This window comes from Alexandromys fortis, unplaced genomic scaffold (genome assembly GCF_014885135.2).
Source record: "Alexandromys fortis isolate MF-2015 unplaced genomic scaffold, M_Fortis_MF-2015_v1.1 scaffold_38, whole genome shotgun sequence".
Classification (NCBI taxonomy): domain Eukaryota; kingdom Metazoa; phylum Chordata; class Mammalia; order Rodentia; family Cricetidae; genus Alexandromys; species Alexandromys fortis.
This window is the reverse complement of record NW_026067916.1, coordinates 9,943,401-9,963,196: the sequence shown is the minus strand read 5'-3', so window position 1 is coordinate 9,963,196 and position 19,796 is coordinate 9,943,401.

Genomic DNA, 19,796 nt, shown 5'->3' with positions numbered 1-19,796 from the left:
CCAAAATATTTTCTAGGGGGCTTGTGAGGTGACTCAGTGCATAAAAGCACTTGCAGGCCACCAAGCCTGAGAACTTAAAACCTGTCCCTATAATTGACATGGTGGAAGAAAACAATTGACTCCTTTCTGTTGTCTTCTGACCTCCACACACACGCGCGCGTGGGCATGCACACATACATATACACACACAGTAAATGTAATGAAATTAATGATCATACAACATTCATCTGCTCAATCAGCAGTAATAGAACAGAGGGGTGGCTCTGAAATAATGCAAGGAGCTCACTTACTTCCACCCTGTTCTGTGGCGCTAGATGCTTTGAGCAGAGGTAGCTAGATCTGTGTAATTTGCAATGTTAAGGCAACCAGAGTGAGTGTGTACCAACCCTTGGTAATATGACCATAGAATACCCTAAGCTCATAGAATGAAGAGTAAGAAAGCTGTATTTGTTATAACTTAAATGGAAAATTAAAACCTAGAGGATCGGCCGGGCAGTGGTGGCGCATGCCTTTAATCCCAGCACTCGGGAGGCAGAGGCAGGCGAATATCTGTGAGTTCGAGACCAGCCTGGACTACAGAGCTAGTTCCAGGACAGGCTCCAAAGCCACAGAGAAACCCTGTCTCGAAAAACAAAACAAAACAAAAAACCTAGAGGATAGCATGTTTGTGTTGCACAGAAGGTAAACTTGATGTATGCTACTAGAATATAACATATAAAAAAAACAAGCTTCAGAGTATATATATATATATACTCTTATATATATACTCATATATATATATGTATATACTCTTGTTTTTTCCCTATTAGTTTAGCTGTAAGTACAGGTATTTGATACACATTTAACTAAGGAATCAACCCTAATTACATTAGTCTTTCTTAGCCTTATGAGTAGGAACCAAAGAAAAGACTAAAATAGAAGAAATTGTCTACAGCACTATACCTCGACTTGCAATTATATCTAATGTTTAACTGGCTTGGGATGGCTTTTGTATTCATTTATTAGCAGTATTTAGGAATTGGTAGATCTAAGCCCATGATTAGAAGAACTTTAATATTGCTTACTTTTGTTATCAGGCTCTTGGTATATGCTACACACCTGTCGAGGACTGGCCTCAACAAAAATGATTCTTACCAGGGTAGATGTGTGGGAATTTTAGAAATATAGCAAAGAATATGAAGACGCATACAAAATAACAGGACAGAAACCATAGAAAATATCAGGAGGGCATTCCAGCGACTGAAATTCTGAAATCGCCAGCGTTTATTTTTCTACAGTTTTTATACCCAATGTAAATGGGGGTGGGGGAAAAAGGTAACAAAATTTTTTTTAACATGATACAAAAGGTAACTCACAGAGTCTTTTGCTTTATCCCTCTGAGACATCAAATCATTAGCATTCTGTTGTCTAGGTAGCAAAGCTGCACGAGGTCACTTATCCTGAAGACCGGCCCACCCCAGGTGACCTCATAGTTCCAAAAGAAGGAGCAGAAGTACATTGTCATATCCTGACCACCTGTCAGGATGGGATGGAGCTCTCACATCCTGAGTTAGGACAAGCAACTATGCTCATCAATCTCCAAACTCTTGGTTCATCGGACAAGGTGGAAGTGGGGCAGCATTTTTCAGCCTCCACACATACCTACCTTCATTGTTATCCACTTACAATTTTCTAATAGAGACTACAAAATATATGTTAACTTTTATGTGGGTGATCATATACTACCTTAAATCTAAGGGACCACAAAGCATGCATTGGGAACACTAAAATATGAGAAGAAAGGGGTAAGTGAAAAGAGAAAGGGAAAGGAAAGAGAAGAAGGGAGAGGAAGAGAGAGAAACAGAGAAGAGTTGATAAAAATGACCTTGTTGTCCCAAGTGTATAACCTTCGTATGTTTCTATTTATGTTGGACTATGAAACCCATGAAGCATTATACAATTCTATTTACCCTGGACAGAAAATTCCTCAGACTACATCAACACTTAAACAGGGCTGCACATATGTTCCTTCAATACAAATATTGATACTTAATAATGAAAACTAAATTAATTATTTCTCATTATCTGTGATAGGGACAGGCATGATGAATTAAGAATTATCTATGGCTCTGCCTCTTCCCTAGGACTGGGGCTGCATTGATCCACGAGGGTGAAGGGAGCAGAAGTGGGCAACAGAGTTAGGGTGGCTGTATGTACAATGGAGACAGCCATCTGGGAGACAGACTTCAGTGAATCAGCTGAACTTTATTCCAGAGTATAGGAATGTATAGGGTTGGAGAGCCTGGGAACAAGCCCTAGTTTGAACTAAATGCCACGTCCTATCATAAGACTCCTAATACAAACATTAGTCATCATATATACAGCAAGAAAAACTTCTAGCATCAATCTGTGCCAAGGGTCAAGCTAAAGATAAATCAGACATCGGATGTAGAGACAGCTTACAGAAAAGGCCAGTCTTCAAGGCCCACGGACATTCAGGATAAGGGCAGGTTGAGAACAGAAAACGTGACTGGAGAGAGTTTCTCCATATGAGGACCTTTGACCATCCAGTAAAACCTCCAGACAATTATCATAGCTGTTTACTAGTTTGAAAAGCAGTATTGCAGACAATGATGCTATTTTATTGAAACCCTGATCAACAGTGTCTCATAAAAGTGTCCCTTACAAATGCCTAAATTAATTCTTCCCAAATGCTTTTACTATAATGGTTTTTTTTGTAAAGCATAAGACATTTATCCTCTCACTATGTGGAAAGTTTCAGTGTTTTATTGAACCATTCCTATGAGCTACAGGTCTTTGGCAAAGAAGCAATTTTCTTCCTGCTTTTCTGAACTTGGCTCACATTAAACAATGTAAAAATTGAGGAAAAGAATGCTAATCAATATCTGATTTGTGGTGTCTCATTAAGAAAAAGGAGGCATCATAATACAACTTTCAGAGGAAACACAGTTATGGTCATAATATACTGTAGTGTAGTGAATAATAAAAGCAGTATTCAGCTAATTTATATATTTTGAGGAAGGAGGCCAAACGTAATGACCACATTAAATCAAACGAGATGAGACGGGAAATGGTTCAGCTGGCATGACACTTGCCGTGTAAGTCTGATGACCGGAGTTTGACACCCCAAGCCCACACACAAGAGCCTGCTGTGGGGGCGCATACCTGTAAGCCCAGTCTCTCTCCAGTGAGATGGTAAGAAGAAAAAGAAGACACACCCAGAAGTTCATGGGCCAGTTACACCGGAGTATGCAAAACAGAAGAAACCGTGAGAGAGATGGTGGAAGACGAGAGATGATGCCCAGAGTGGTCCCCTCACCTTTACACCCACGCTGTGGCATTCTTTTGCCCAGGGTGGGCTGGGTTCTGTTGCATCGGTTGGTAATGAAAACCATCTGCCCTCATCAATCTGATCTCGTTAACTCTTCAGCCATGGTTCCCTCTTCTCATGGACTTCAGGTTTGTGTCACGTTCATACAGGAAGCTAACTATGACACAAATCTGGCCTACACAATTTAGTCAGACTGTCCCGATTTTTTAATTAATTAATTTCATAAAAGACTTGGGATATAGCTCAGTGTCATAACACTTATCTAGCATATGCATGTCAAAGAACTCCATCTCAAGTACTGAAAAATTTAGAATAATATAGTCTATGAGTAATGTAACTTCCAACCTAATAAATGTTATATATACATATTTATGTATATATAACATATATATGTATATATATAACATAGAGGTGATTTGAACATATACTATATGGTAAGTTATTAATTTTATAAGGAGTAGAATGAAACAACCATTTAGTAGAAAATTCAAAATGTTTAATATAACTGTGTGATCTAAGAAATTCAAGTTGCCATGAACAGAAAAGTTAAGGATTGTGAGAAAAGTATGTTAAGCTGAAGAGGGTAAGAAATTCTTCTTTGGATATGAAAAAATTTTTAAAGTTTATTGAGTTTCCAAGTGAGAATTTTCTTTCAGCATTTAGATTAGGGAAGCCACAGGATAGCTCAGCAGATAAAGGCATTTCTCTCAGGATTCATAAGGTAAGAGGAGAGAATTTGACTCCCTCAAATTCTCCTCTAACTTCCACAGGCTGACCATAACAAACACGTACCTACACACACACAGAGAGAGAGAGAGAGAGAGAGAGAGAGAGAGAGAGAGAGAGAGAGAGAGATGAAGGGGGAGGGAGAGAGTCACATCACATATGCAACAGAATAAACAAATATATTTTTGAAGAATTTAGATAAAGGACTCTAGAGGTCCCAGGAAGGTGATGATTAATGATAGAAATTTGGTCCTTATCAATGTCATGTGATATTTAACGTTATTCCAAACCACTGGTGTGTTTTTGTCTAATTTGGGGGTGTATTTTCTCGTTAGGATAGAAATCAGGACTATCCTAGGAACAGCACTGCACCCTGGACACCAGATGAAGCCACAGGATGTGCTTACCTCTTAAGGGCTAACACTGCTAAGCTATGAGAATCAGGAGCTTCAAAGCTGGCACTTATTGCTGTAGGCACTGAAAGCAGAGGCTAAGGGTGCAAAACCCTGCAGCTCCAGTTACAAGCCCAGAACTCTTAAGTGCTGAGGCTTTAAGCAGTTTAACCCGCAGCAATTCTTTTATGCATCATATAATCTTCATCGTCTCAGCTCCCATCCTCAAGGGTCTACTGCCATGCTTTCTTCATCTCTTCTTCTCCTGATTGCTTCTTTCAACACTTCAACAACCTCCCAATGTTGTAGTTCAGAATTCGGCCCTTAGAGCCCTTAGCTGTAAACATCAGAGCCCTTGTCCTTTCAGTGACTCAGTGAAACCCTTCAGTCATCTCCCTGAGGTCAGGGACTTGCCTGCTCACCATGAAATCAGGTTACCCTGCTCTACCCATGAGAGAGGCCACGAGCAAGCAGAGGGATCACGCAAGAGAAGCCATTGTTAGGGTCACAGGTTGCAACACTGGGGGATGCCCGGGAGTAGTCTCCCAAACGGAGCCAGCAAGCCTGGGCAACAGCCTCCTCAACTATTCCATAATGAGCGTGGCATGTGTGCTCAGCGGGCAATTCTACTAGTCACAGAACGATTTCTGATCCTAGTAATCTTACACCTCACATAAAGACCCATTTCCCAGGTCACAAGGGCACAGGAAATACGGTAAGCTGGAGATCTCTGGCGACGTCTTGGTACTGCTGGAACTGAAGCAGTGTGGCTCAGCAGAAGCTGTGACTTCAGCAGCAGCTGTGGTTACAGTGTGGAGTGTGTTTTCATCAAGTCGTCCGTGTTCATAGCTGCTTGGAGACCACAGTTAAGATTTGGCATCAACAATGGCTGCTCTCATCCCAGCTTCCCATCAGGTGCAGGGCACAAGGCTGAAAGCAGCCAATGAGTCAGACAAGCTAACCCAGACATCTAAGCCTACTTAAAGAAAGAGAACTGTAAAGGTGCTTGAAATAAAAACCTATAATTGATGTTAAAATTCTTTTTTAATCTATTTTTCTCTCATATGTTAATACTGACATCAGTTTCCCCTCCCTCTCCCCAGTCATCCCTCATCTCCACTCTTCCCCAGATCCACTCCCTTCTGTCTTCCCTCAGAAAAGAGCAGGCTACCCAGGAACATCAAACAAACACGCCATAACATACTACAATAATACCCGGCACATATCATCACATCAAGGACAAGACAACTCAGTAGGAGAACAAGGATCACACAAGCAGGCCAAAGAATTTTGAGACAGCCCAGGTTCCCACTGTTAGGAATCCCACAGGAATTCCAAACTACTCAGCCATAACATATATTCAGAGACCTAGGTCAGACCCCTGCAGACTTTCTGATCTCTGTGAGTCCCCATGAGACCTGGTCAGTTCATTCTGTGGGCCATGGTGTCCTTGTATCCCTGACCCCTCTGGTTCCTCCAGTCTGTCCCCTTCCCTCCTCCACAGCTCTGTGTAATGTTGCCATCCATATTTGTTCCCATCAGATGCATGGGAATCCATATTTGTTCCCATCAGATGCATGAAATCTCACTAGTCTCTTGGATGAGGATTCTGCTAGGCTCCAGTCCCAGAACACTCTGCATTCAGGTCAAATCATAACTTGAAGGTTTTATGGTTGGGTTGATGTCCTAATCCCTTCACTTGAGGCCTTGCCTTGTTATAGCAGATGGACTGTTCAGACTCCATGTCCCCCATTACTAGAAGTCATTGCTAGGGTTACTCTCATAGATTCCATATTATTTCCATTGCAGTAGGTTTCCTCCTCACCTCCAAAATTTCCCCTTCCAATTCCAGTCCTTTCTCCCAGAATTGTCCCCATTCCCACCAACTGATCCCTTCTCTTGCCAGTCCCACATACTCCTAGTCCACCCATGAAATCTATTTCCTCTTCTTAAGGGGATCCTTGTACCTACCCTTAAGACTTCCTTGTTACTTAGCCCCTCTGAATCTGTGGACCATAGCAGGATTATCTTTTACTTTACAGCTAATATCCACTTGTAAGTGAGTACTTACCATGTTTGTCTTTCTGGGTCAGGGTTATATCGCTCTAGATATTTTTTTTTTGTTTTTCAACTTTCATCCATTTGTCTTCAAATTTCCTGATGTAATTGTTTCTTCTTAACAGAAAAATAATAGTCCATTGTGTAAATAGAACACATTTTCCTTTTCTACTCTTCCATTGAGGGACATCTAGGTTGTGTGCAGTTTTTGGATATTATGAATAAAGCTGCTATTAACAGTTGAGCAAGTGTCCTTGTGGTAGGAAAATATGTCCTTTGGGTATATGCCCAGGAGTGGTATAGCTGGATCTAAAGGTAGATCAATGCCCAATGTTCTGGGAAACTGTAACTGAGGAGAGAATTTCAGACATGTAGAAAGCAAAGAAAACAAGAGGTGGCAAAGAATTGTGGATTAGTTTCTCGTGGAATTTTAAAGCGAATGGAATTTGGAGGCAGAATGGGGTCCTGACATGAAGGACTAATTTATGTTGATACAGGTCTCATATCACAGCCCTAATTGCTATGCCAACATAACTAATAACTGAAACTTTATATCCATAATAAAATGTCAAGGTCAAGTTTTTATACCCAATGAGAATAGTTTACATGAAAATGGAATATAATTGATTGGAGACGTGGATACAGAAGTCAAGTGAATATTGAGGTGACAAAGAACTAAGTCAGAAATGGTACTGGAGAGAGCAACAGCAAACCTGGATTCAGATTATCAAGAAATGAAGAAATCTAAATATACATCAGCTCTATAAGGGGTAAAGTCAAAAAGATTATACTTTTATCTAGGAAAGCTAGAAAGAAGGGAAAGCAAATGAACACCCGGGAAAGGTCACTGAAGGTCAGGTGGAGTCTCCTGAAATTATGTCAAGGCCTATGGTCCTCACTGTATAATGGAATTAGTATTTAAGCACATCACTAAAGTCAAGTGACTCATGACGGCAGCTAAGAAAGGGGAACATTAGACACAACGTGACGTGAAGTCAGAACTAAGAACAGAGAAGAGTGAGGAGGATGAAGCGGAAGTCAAAGATCAGAATTTAGACCCAAGACGTGACAATAGCCAAACTGGAGACACAGCAAAATTTTGGAAATGTTTTATTTTTAAATTTTTTCCTAAATAAATTCTTTTTAAGTGCACTGGGTTTATTATGTCTCCTAACACTGTAAGAGACTTAAAGGGAACAATAAAAGATTCTTGAATTTAAATCATGATAATCAGAACCAACCAGGATGATGAAATTTAAAAGCTCATGCATTTGGAAAATAACTCAAGATGTGTTGTCAACGAAGAACTCGCTTACGGGTAAAATGGTCTCTTTCACGTCGAAGCTTTGTGGGATTAAGTAGAGGATGTACTATCCGTTCCCACCAACGTCTGCCAAATGGGAATGCACTTCACGTGAATGATTAAGGGTGACTGAGAGGTGGGTGGGGAGAGATACTCTCACAGTCATTGTCTTTATGGGGATGCTGTGCAAATTACGCTTTTAAAAGTTTATGTGTCTTTTCTTGCAAAGCCATATTTTCTCACTTTAGTTTGTCAAACAAAGATTATGGTCTAGGAACTAAAGAGCTGGTTCCGCAAGTAAGGACACCTGCTGTCTTTGCAGAGGACCCAAATTTGGTTAGTGGTATCTATGTCAGGCAGTTCAAACCACCTGTGTGTCCAGGTCCAAGAAATTCAAATGCTTTTCCAGTCTCCATAAACACACACACACACACACACATAGTACACATGTTCTCTCTCTCTCTCTCTCTCTCTCTCACACACACACACACACACACATTAAATAATAAATAAACATTTAAAAATTTACAACCAAACAAAATCTCTTCACATATAATTGAGCGATCTTTGAGTCACTATCCCCCAAATTATATGTGTATTATAACAAGATATGGCTTTACACTCTTATAGAGTGCTGCAAAGTCAGTCAGTGAGCTCTGCCTCAAAAGTTCCAGTCTGCACTGTAAAAGAAAACTTTCAGTGGGGGCAGTCAGGGGCTTTGCCACCGATATTCTATTCACACTAATTAGATTTTCAGACTGAAATTTCTACAAGTCTAATGAGAATAATATGTTAAAACATTCATTGAACTTCTTCTTGTGCAGACAGGCTCCTCCTGACGAAGGCCCAGATTCCTGCAAGTCTGGCACTCTGAGCCTTGATGGTCAGAACTATGCACCGCAGCACCACTTAGGAAGCCACTGCCTTCATTCTGTGTTAGAGTGAAGTTGGAGAAGAAAAACAGAGCCCCACTTTCCTGATTTGATTAGTGCAATTTATACTTTAGCCAGCTACTTCAGACCATAAATGCTATAACACGGAGACAATACTCATTTCCAGTTGTTGAATTTATGAGAATGATTTATTTATAATGCTGGATTTTTAATAGTAAAGCCATATTGCTTGCAGTATTTTAAGTTATCTTCTTTATCAACATAAAGTGCTAGATCCAGCATGGACCATCACAAAAATTTGTGACGGCCTAATCCTATATATCATATGAATCGTTAGGGTTAAGCATAATCCCATATATCGTATCAATCATCCTGTACTTTATACGTAGCAGACAAGCTATGGGTCATAGGGTCTTCTGTAATGGAAGGCTATAAAGACATATTAACAAGACCAAAGGGGAAGCGTTTTATTCCACAATACTAATACCATTGAATGAGGAGGGCATTTGTCTCCAGTAGAAACTGTTTTAGTGGCCATTATTTGTTAATATAGTCCTAGAAAAACCTCAATATTATGGCAAACAAGAAAGATCTAGGCATAAGCAATGTCCTGTAGTGACTGCCTTATGTCTACTGGGAGGCATAAACCTAGAAACAGTCCTTACAAAGAAGTGTTGAAATGGGGAGGCAAGGATTATTGTCATGAAGATGATTCTCCATGGATTATATTATAAATGGGAAATAGCTAATCACAAATGAAAAGTGGGCATCATGAAGACAGGAAAGACCTTCCACCATTAAGTAACATGCATACACCACCTCTCTATATTTTGATGAAACAGCAATTTGAGAAACTCTTTCTTGGCAATAGAAATAAGTCTTCCATATAATTGAAGTCTAAAGTGTAAAACCTATAAAATTTGAAGGTGCTAAAATTATACTACTAGTAATGTTTTTAGTGCAAATATTTATACTTATTAGTGTTCAGTGTTTCTTGTATAAACATTTTATATGTTTTTCACACAAATTGGATAGTTTAGCATTTTCAGTCAACCTATATAACAGGCAAAACCTTCAATCTCAGATAATGTAACCTGACTTAATCAACATTAAAAGAACCAACCTGGATGACTCAGATGTGTTTGGCAGAATAGGAATTTGAATATTTCTTGACTTCAATGTTAGCCCACCTACTGTATCATAACCTTTCTATTTATTCTGCACATTTCTTACCTGTTTAAATTTCAACATGTCGAAGAATGAAGAAAGCATGTTTAATGATAAAAAAAGTAACAAAAATTAGAAAACTCACTTTAGCATGAATTTCTTTGTAAACTCCCTATCAAAGTCAATAGATTTAGGATGAGAACAGTATGTGTGTTGTGTGAGTTGAGATAAAACTGAGCCCTGATCAGTGGCCGTGAAATAATCAGTTATTCCTCTCTCAGAAGAGAATATCTGGGCTAGAAAGCAGTGTCTGTGAGGCGCACATTTTTGTATTCTTTCTTGATCTTTCTCTCCTGAACCAATATCATTATCAATTGGTTTTCCTATCATTCTTTCCACAGGGCTAGAAACTTTTAGTTTAAAATCCAAAAGCCATAAAATCTAGTCTAACTTGGCAGTCATTGAGAGCCTCTGCCACAGTGTTCCAGAGTCCAGTGTTGAGAGAGCCATCTTGTAGTCCATATTGGAGGAGGAGGATGGGATAATTACAACATCTCTATACTTTCAGGAAGAAGCAAAAATGCTGGGATGTTCTAACTAGGCTATTTTCCTTAAACCCAGTCATGTTTCAGATGCAATATAGAGGTTCAGGCAGCAGTACATTTTGTGATACTCTTCTCAATAGAGTTTCAAAAAAAAAAAAAACCCACAACATTATCATACCTTAAAGAAAGGTCAGCATGAATTACATATAATAATGCAACATCTGAATTCACCCAAATAATTGTGAGATTAATGAATTACCAGCTTCACGGAGTTTCTAAACTCACATTAGAATTGGAATGAACAAGAATGTATCAGCAGATTGTTTGGTCGACAAGGTCTCTTTTTAAATTAAATACTAGAACTATATTTTTAAAGACATGGGCTTACGTAGCCTATGCTTGCCTCATGATCACTATATAACTCGGAACGACCTTGCACTTGCCATCCTCCTGCCTCCATTTCCTCTAGTGCTGGAATTACATGCATGTACTACCGTGTCTTGCTCTATGAGGTACGGGGATCAACCTTGAAACTTTGTATATGATAAACAAACACTTTATTAATTGAGCTACATCTCTAACTGTATGTGTGTGTTTTAAAGAAAAGAATTACAATAAGTTAAAAGGAAATCAAGATTCAATTCCACTCAGGAAGAGCAACCTCTGAGAGCTTCCAGGACAAATGGGGTCTAGAAAGACTTGCCTCATCTAGGAAGACCAGAATTACTTTGATGGGGCTTAAGGTCAGTCCCTCAGATAACTAGTTTAGGCTGGATTCATGTACATTGTCTTCTGTTAAAAAGTAAGTGCCTTCATTAACATGTTTATTCAATTAAGGAGAAAAATTGCACTGACTACTTACCAAGTAACCATCAACCTATTAAATACTAGAAATTCTAAAAAGAAGTGAAACACCATTCTTTACATATTGAGTTCACAGCTTTGGAAGAAAGCAGGCATGTAAACAAACATGTAGGTCTGACAATAGGGTCCCACTCAGCTAATCCCTAAATTAATATCCCATGAAAGAAACTTCATCCAGACTGTTTAGGCAGGGAATTTTCATGAAAAGAATCTGAATCTGAGCCTTATAGAATTAGCTAGTACGCATTCTCTAAGGAGAACCGGCAAAAAGACTTCTTTTCCAGAAATGTCAGAGAAAGAACCAATACTCCAGCAAGGTAATGGAAGCCACTATTGGAATTTAATTTTTGGTAAGTGATGGACACTGGGTTTGCTAAATGGCTAAAACTGTCAATTGGCCTTGTTGCTTTTAAAAGATGAGAGAACCTAGAAAGATGGATAATATAAGAATTTATGGTCAGTTGTAAACAGAAGTTTTTCTCCAACCTGCCAGTTCCCAAATATTACTCAGAGGCTTAATATTACTTACAACTGTTTAGCTGATGGCTTAGGCTTATTACTAATTAGCTGTTACTTTTAAACTAGCCCATTTCCATTAAACTATATATTGCCACTTTGCCATGGTTTCACCTCATTTTTTACATGTTTTGCTACCTCGGTGACCCGTTGGTATCTCCTCAACTCTGCCCTTCTTCTCTTGCATCTCTGAGTGGATTTCTTGCCAGGGTCTAACCGCAGGCCAAAATAGCTTTAAAACAATAACAATACTAGGAAGCTGACATTATCACAATCCACACAACTTTCTCAATTTTTATCAGTTTTATATCCTCAAGTCATTAGTACTTATATATGATATGTAGCTTTAGCCCCCCAAAAGTCATGATCTTGTGCAGGCTCATGCTACCCCTTTCACGATGTATGTAGGATTGGGAGAGAAAGGAAAAAGGCTAGAGACAGTCATGGATTAAGAGAATAATGTAAATAAATGAGGTCCTTGAGAAAGGAATAGAGTAATAAAACATTAAAATAAGTCACATACAGATGGAAAATACGGAGTCTGGATTATGTGCATTGTTACATTTTCTTTGAAGTTTTTGACTGTCAAGGTTCTATTTGCTCAGAGACATTTAATTGTGGGAGCTACTAAGTTAAGCCAAAATATATATTTTAAAATTAGCTTGATTTTAGAATTTGGGTCTAACGATATGTTACTTGGAAAAGAGATTCTGTGATATTTTCTAATCCAAAGGGGGATGGTTCTGTGGAGCCCATTTGTGTAGCATGCTGCAGGTGATACTGATTAGCACACATACACTGTGGATGATTGATGGAACCTGGAAACCACTAAGTGGTAAGGCTCCCCAGTAGGGACAAGACAATGGCACTCAAATGTTTACTGTATAATAGCTGGCGATAAAGTCCAGATCAGGTAGAATTAGCTTGTTTGGTCACTGTCTTCTCAGCCAGTACAGTATGATTAGTTTGCTATCAATGTTTGCTTTGCCAACAATTTTATAGTTAGAATATAAGCACAGATTTATAGTTTAATAAAGATCTGTATGACTTATTGTCTAATATTTTAAAAGGCCTAAAAACTGAAAAGATCTGATTCTGACCAAACCTAAAAATGATTTTAATAAGGAAGAAAGAGTATCCCAGCAGCAGCTCATGTGTGGAGCATCGGCCATCGCTCAGAGATGGTGAGGATGACTTGATAGCTCACACAAATTAACTTAAGAACCAGATATTTGAATATTCTTAGAGTCAGTTTCATTATCTTGTTGACAATGTCTCCATTATATTTACAAGTTTTTGTCTTTGATCTTAAGAGTCCTCATTTAGTAGGATCAAAACCCCGTGCCATTGTCCTTGGCTTCTCAGCAGCCCTCATTGTTCGCCATGATCAGAGAGTCCGGTTTTATCCCATGCTTTTTCAGTCACTTCATGTTCCGGCTTGGTGGGAGCCTAGCCAGTTTGGATGTTCACCTTCCTAGACCTGGATGGAGGGGGGAGGACCTTGGACTTTCCACAGGGCAGAGAACCCTGACTGCTCTTTGGATTGGAGAGGGAGACGGAGAGGAGTGGGGGGAGGGGGAGAAGGATGGGATGAGGGGGAGGGAAATGGGAGGCTGGGAGGAGGCGGAAACTTTTTTTTTCCTTTTCTCAATAAAAAAAAATTAAAACAACAACAACAAAAAAAAGAGTCCTCATTTAAAAAAAACACAATTTTGGTAAAGCTATTAATGAAGTAACAGAAATATAGTCTTTGCTTGAAAACAGCATGTTTTTACATCTCCAGAAGATCCTGGTAAGAACAATGGAGAAAAGCCTGGATGAGAGTGCAGCCCCAGAGTTTGCACAGGAGTAGAAGGTCATAAAATATACAGCTAATTGGTTCTTTAACAACACAGTGAGACATGTTACTGAAGTAGTCCTTATTGGGCACAATCCTAAAAAAAAAAAAAAAAAAACCTGCTTTCAGTGACGTACATAAGAATTAAGTAACATGATCCTCAAATCTGGAATTGCCAGGAAGCCAATAGGGAAAGAGTATGTATGTGGCCGTGCCATCAGCTGGTGAAATGAACAGCTCAGAACTCATGGTTTTAAACTGGTTCAGATCCAACAGCATAAAATTTAACGGTCTCTACAAGTTTAGTTTAAACTTCATGGACCTCAAATGTAAATCAAGGAGAATACATTATATTGTTCTGCGAAATTGCCTTAGGGAATGCTGTATGAGTGTATGTTAAGCACAGGATCTGAATGATATTCTGTCAGGAAATGGTGGGGATCTTTTCATTGTGTCCATAATCATGAGGTTGCGAGTCATATTCTAAACTGGTTGTGCCACGTCTGGATTGATGAGGTCAAGTGCCAGCCTCAGACAGGCTGATAAAAAGTTTGCTGTGAGAACAAAGGGAAGAGGGAATGGTTGAGAGGATGCTACAGAATCAAGCTTCTGAAACATAACTTTTTGATTGATATACATAAAAAATAACTAAATTGGTTACTTGAAAAAGAAAAGGATAACTGCATCCTACATCAGCTGTGTAGGCAGACCTTGAAAAAGCGTTAATGATACCAAATATTGAATAAGAAGGCTAGGACTTCTAAAACATTCTGAATAAAGTTTTAAATGTTAATTTACAGTGATTTAGTTTCTGTAACTGTGGTCATATCATTTGTTTAAACAAAGAATAAAGAAAATGAGCATTTTCATTTCTAAAACATTATGAGAGCTAGGGTTATAACTCAGTGGTAAGTTTTTACCTCACATGTACAAAGCCACACATTTGGTTCTCTCAGTCCTCCCCCTCCTATCCCTTTTTGTGGCCAACCCCCAATCCACTCCTCCTCCATTTCTATGAAGGAAAGACAAGGCCTCCCATTGATGGAAGAAGGTCATTGAGCAATAAAGAAACTGCTTGGCTGGCCTCATAGGTTAAAGCATTGGTGGGAGGAGTAAACAGAATAGAATTCTGGGTGGAAGAGGAAGTGAGGTCAGACTCTGCTCTGCTTCCAGAGGGACCGGACAGCTCTGCTCTCTGGAGCAAAGACGCCATGCTCTACTCTCCCAGGCAGCTCCAACCCATGATGGACGTAGGCTAGAATCTTCCCGGTAAGCGCACCTTGGGGTGCTTACACACATTACTAGAAATGGGCTAGTCCAGGTGCGAGAGTTAGCCTAGAAGAGGCTAGATAGAAATGGGTCAAGCAGTTAAATGAATACAGTTTGTGTGTTGTTATTTCGGGCATAAGCTAGCCAAGCGGCCGGGGTGTTGGGGACACAGCCCCACCGCCGCTCTTATTTCAACATCCCATGAATATTAACAAAATATGGTTTACTAAGTTGCAGTAAGTATGCACCTTCCCATATAATATGCTAGCAGATATTAAACACTTGTTCTCCTTTAAGTAAAGCATGCAGGGAAGAAGCTGGTTGAGGAATTCTTAGCGAACTATGGAATATAACATACATATAATATACAGTCCTTTCACTCAAGTTGATCCACGAACTGACAACCTTGTTACTTTTAGACAGCAAAAAGAAATAAAAATTTGCAAGACCCAACTCTGGAGCCATAATCTGTATTTCATCTAGACTCTAGAGAATTCATAAGTACACAAAATGTTAAGCACTTACTTGCTATATCTTCATATTTACACAATTAACAATTTTTAAATTATACTTTTGGATATAATACATACGACAGAGATGACCACACAAAGAGAAAAAAAAAGCTGAACAACTGTGTTGGTATTTATCCCATCATTCTCCCATGGATACTCCTTCTAAGAAAAATTTCAGGTCATGTCTAGATACCAAATGATATGAGCATGCTTATTAGGCCAAAAAACAAGGAATCCAAAACCTTAAACATCAAATCAACACAAGAAGCAGACGGAAAACATTCAGTTTTAAGTTCAGTTGTAAGTCCATTTTAGAAGATGGTATGTAACATAATCAATTAGTTTGTAGCCTGTCACTAGGCAAAAAAAAAAAAAAAAAACTGTAAACCTTCATTGGATGAGCTGTTCATGTGCAGTTATTGGGAGTAATTTCTAGTTATTTTCGTGTTCCCCTGGTAAATCACTAGAGAAACTTACCATGTGGTCTGCTGATCTGCAGCTGTCACAAGTCATTTTCAGACGTGCTGGAATAACCACCAACCAGCACTGTCAAAGAATGTAGTCAATCTTAGAATTTGACAGTAGATCACTGTCTTTGGTTCATGTGAATATTTATCTCAGGATGTGTACTCTAGAACACTTAACTTAAATGCAAACTTCCTTTGAAATTTATACCAACAACTGGCAATGAAATGTCAGAGAAAACAGAGGATGTTGCTGGGTTTGGGAGCTGAGATCGAAACCTTTCTTTCCATGATGTTATTCGAGCTGTTTTTTATTAAGTGTTCCAGTATATTTTGTTCAGTCTCACCCAGAAACTCATCTATCCTCCCCTTAGCATCTAAGCTGCCTGGAAGTGCAGTTCAGGCACATTCCTAAACCTTTAGAAACTCTGACCGAATTCTTTCTCTTTTTGTCATGATCTATACACAAGAATGCTGATCACTGTCACCATGAAGATTCTCAGAAGGCCCCCCTGGATTCAGAGACACATTCTGCACAACGTGAGATCATTTAATGAAAACAGCAAGGCTTGAATGTGGAGCTCCTTTCCACGCCTCCACCACCCACAAGTCTTGCTTACCCAATTTTCTCTCCCTCAATGTTCTTTGACTTCTGTTTTTGTTTTTTCTTCCCCTCAAACAATCAATGTTGATGGGTCAATAGAAACTGAGTCTTTTATTTTAGAGTTGGCAGCCTCCTAAATGTATCTCATTTCTCTAAAAATCACCAAAAATGACTAGCATTTGCTCATAATTCTATTACACTCCACACTGTTTACTAGACAATAAATTTGAATAATTTGGGCAATATGTAAGTAATTTTCAATCATCAAGGACATAAATTTTGCCCCATATTGCATATATGTTGCTATTATAAAAAAAAATCTGAGCTCTTTGGAAAAGATTGCCAATAATGGAAACAATTTTCACAGAATAGTGAGGGTTTTTTTCAAAGTATACTGAGACATTTTACCTTTCAGTGTGTCCTGCCTGTGCTTATGCACAGATACAACCAGCATATAATGTGCTCACTGCCTTGGTGGGAACCATATAAGATGCAATCATCTATATGTCTATGACTTGGAGCCACAAAGAAGTGAGAATGTCTTCTGTGCTGCATGACATATGGCTTACTCTAGAGACTTTGTTTCATTTCCTGTTATGAGGATGAGATCTCCCTTACAGAACATTTATCAGGATTAATTAAGAAAAAAAATCTATTAAAATGTCAATGTGATGCTTGCCTGGTTAAATGACTCAATAAAATATATATTCATTGTTATTTAGATACATTAGAACCAAAAGCATTTTTATACACTCATATCAAAACAGCTCTGCATTTTTCTATGAACGGTTTTGGTCAGTGGGTTCAAATAATAGATTATTTGATGATTAAAAATAGACTCCCCAAGAAAAATGGGAAGATTCCTTCTAGAAGCAGGAAAACGACCCGCTAGTATAAAATTAAGGCTTAATGTTCACATGCTTCAGTCTTCAAATGATATTTCCAGGATATCATATATATATATATATATATATCAAACAAGTTTTATTGGACACTTGCACATATGAGTTTTAGAAATAAAATAAAATTTTATTTCTAAAATTTAGCTTTCAAAAGTTTTTTTTCTTTAAAAATGAGAACTTATATAAATTTTTAATGGTTAGTGAACAGAAGACAAACAGACATGCAGACATCTAATCACTGGTAAAAAGCCCTTTCTTTCATAGCATCATGGAGGCTTAAATAGCCAGCCGTTAAGTGGGCCAACAGGAAAAAACCCCATCCTCTGATCTTCAAGGTACAGCTTTTAGTAACTCCAATCAGAAGGCTCTAGCAGGGAAGAACAGCTGAAGGCCAGGACGTCAATTGGTCCCAACACAGAGGTACTTAGAATCCATGTCCAAATAATTAGTGTTTTGACTAGGTTTATTTTCCATTCTCATTCAGCCTTGGAATGATTTTGGTTTCTTTTATTATATTTTGCTTGCATCTCATGTACTTAAACAATTTGCTTTAGTTGTTCATTTTGTTTAAGCATGAAATAATGGTTAAAATATTTCTTTCCGATGTCTGACTATTGTACCACTATTTTTCAGTGACTAGTTTAGGGCATAATATAAATCTAGCTAAACCTATTTTTATTCTACTTCTAATAAGTTTTGAAAGCTATGACTTATAGTATTTTCATAAATAATAATCAGTTATTAGAGGAATTTAAATTTGGTTAGTTTTAGTTTGTTTCTTTTTCCTTGTCTTCCTCAACTTTCTCCTCCCCTTCCTTCTCCCCTTTTTCTTTTTTTTTTGTTTTTTCAAGACAGGGTTTCTCTGGTTTTGGAGCCTGTCCTGGAACTAGCTCTGTAGACCAGGCTGGTCTCGAACTCACAGAGATCCTCCTGCCTCTGCCTCCCAAGTGCTGGGATTAAAGGTGTGCGCCACCACCGCCCGGCCCTTCTCCCCTTTTTCCTCCTCTTCTTCTTCTTCATGTTATTTTGTCTTTTTTTTTTCAGGCCTAATTTAGACTATACCTTGGAGGAAGGGCTAATATCACACTTGCCACACACTAAGAATAAGAAATAAATTACTGAGGGTTAACCAAAATACTTGACTTGGCAAAATGACAAGCAGCTTAATTTTTAACAGTGTATGAAGTCATGGAATCTACAAGATAGTTTTTGCTATTTGTACCGAAGAGTTTACTTTTGTTGAGACTCTCTAAGAGTAGACTACTACAACACTGAAATACAGATTACACTTGCATGGACTAGCGATGTAGCTCCTCTGAAGACTGCCTGCACAGATTGCAAACCTTTGATGCTCAGGAACACATTAAATGAATGTGGCCATGAGAAACTCAAAGCACTGAACTCAGAAAATGGACAGCAAGAGGTTTTTAGCTGTTTATGCTGAGGAGAGGTTGGCTATAAAATGAGACCACGTTTCAAGAAACAAAGAAAGAGATAGAGAGGGACACACACACAAACACACACAGACAGAGAGAGAGAGAGAGAGAGAGAGAGAGAGAGAGAGAGAGAGAGAGAGAGAGCAGTCCCTGTAGACCACGTTAGAATTAGAGACACTTCTAGTTCCCTTCTGTCAACTTGTCAACTCCTTAAAGGAAGAAGCCTTCCACTTGCCCACGACTTCCTGCAATAGATCATGCAAAAGCAAAATCAGAAAATGAATTTGCCTTTGAAATGAATGAATAATAAATTCCAAAGACACAATGTAATTAAATTAGTTCTTTCCAGTGTATCATTTCATGTGATAAAATAACCCTTACTTCATAGACTGGTGGGAACCTCATGAGAACAACAACAACAAAAAAAATGATTAACAATGGTCACTATAACAGCAGAATTCAAAGGAGACCAAATTGCATTTTGTTGTTTCTGTATTAACTGTGCACTCAGAGGAATTAAATTCAAAGTAAAGGCATATTATAAACTCCCAGATACATTGTTCTTTATCATAAAAAAATGATACAATTGTTTCAGACCTTTGGCTCTGCTTTTCATTTTAAGTTTTATTGTGTTTCAAAGTGAGTCAACCACAGACAAAGCAATCACTCAATAAAGAATACTGTCCTTAGAATTATCTAAGAGGGAATTGCTACACTAAGCAGTAGGCACTGCACTGTGAGGAATAACGCTGTGGAATTTGCAATCTGCCCAAAACACTGTTTTTTTCAATGTCAGAGAAATTATAGCAGAAAAATTTTGAAATCATGTAAGTAAATTCATTGCTTAGAAAATGGAGAAGAGTTAATAAAGCACAAAGAGTTAATAAAGATGAGAAGGGAAGTGGACTGCTACAAAACAGTCACCAGCACTCAAAGGCCACTAACAACCATGCAGAGTATCCCACCATGAGTACAAT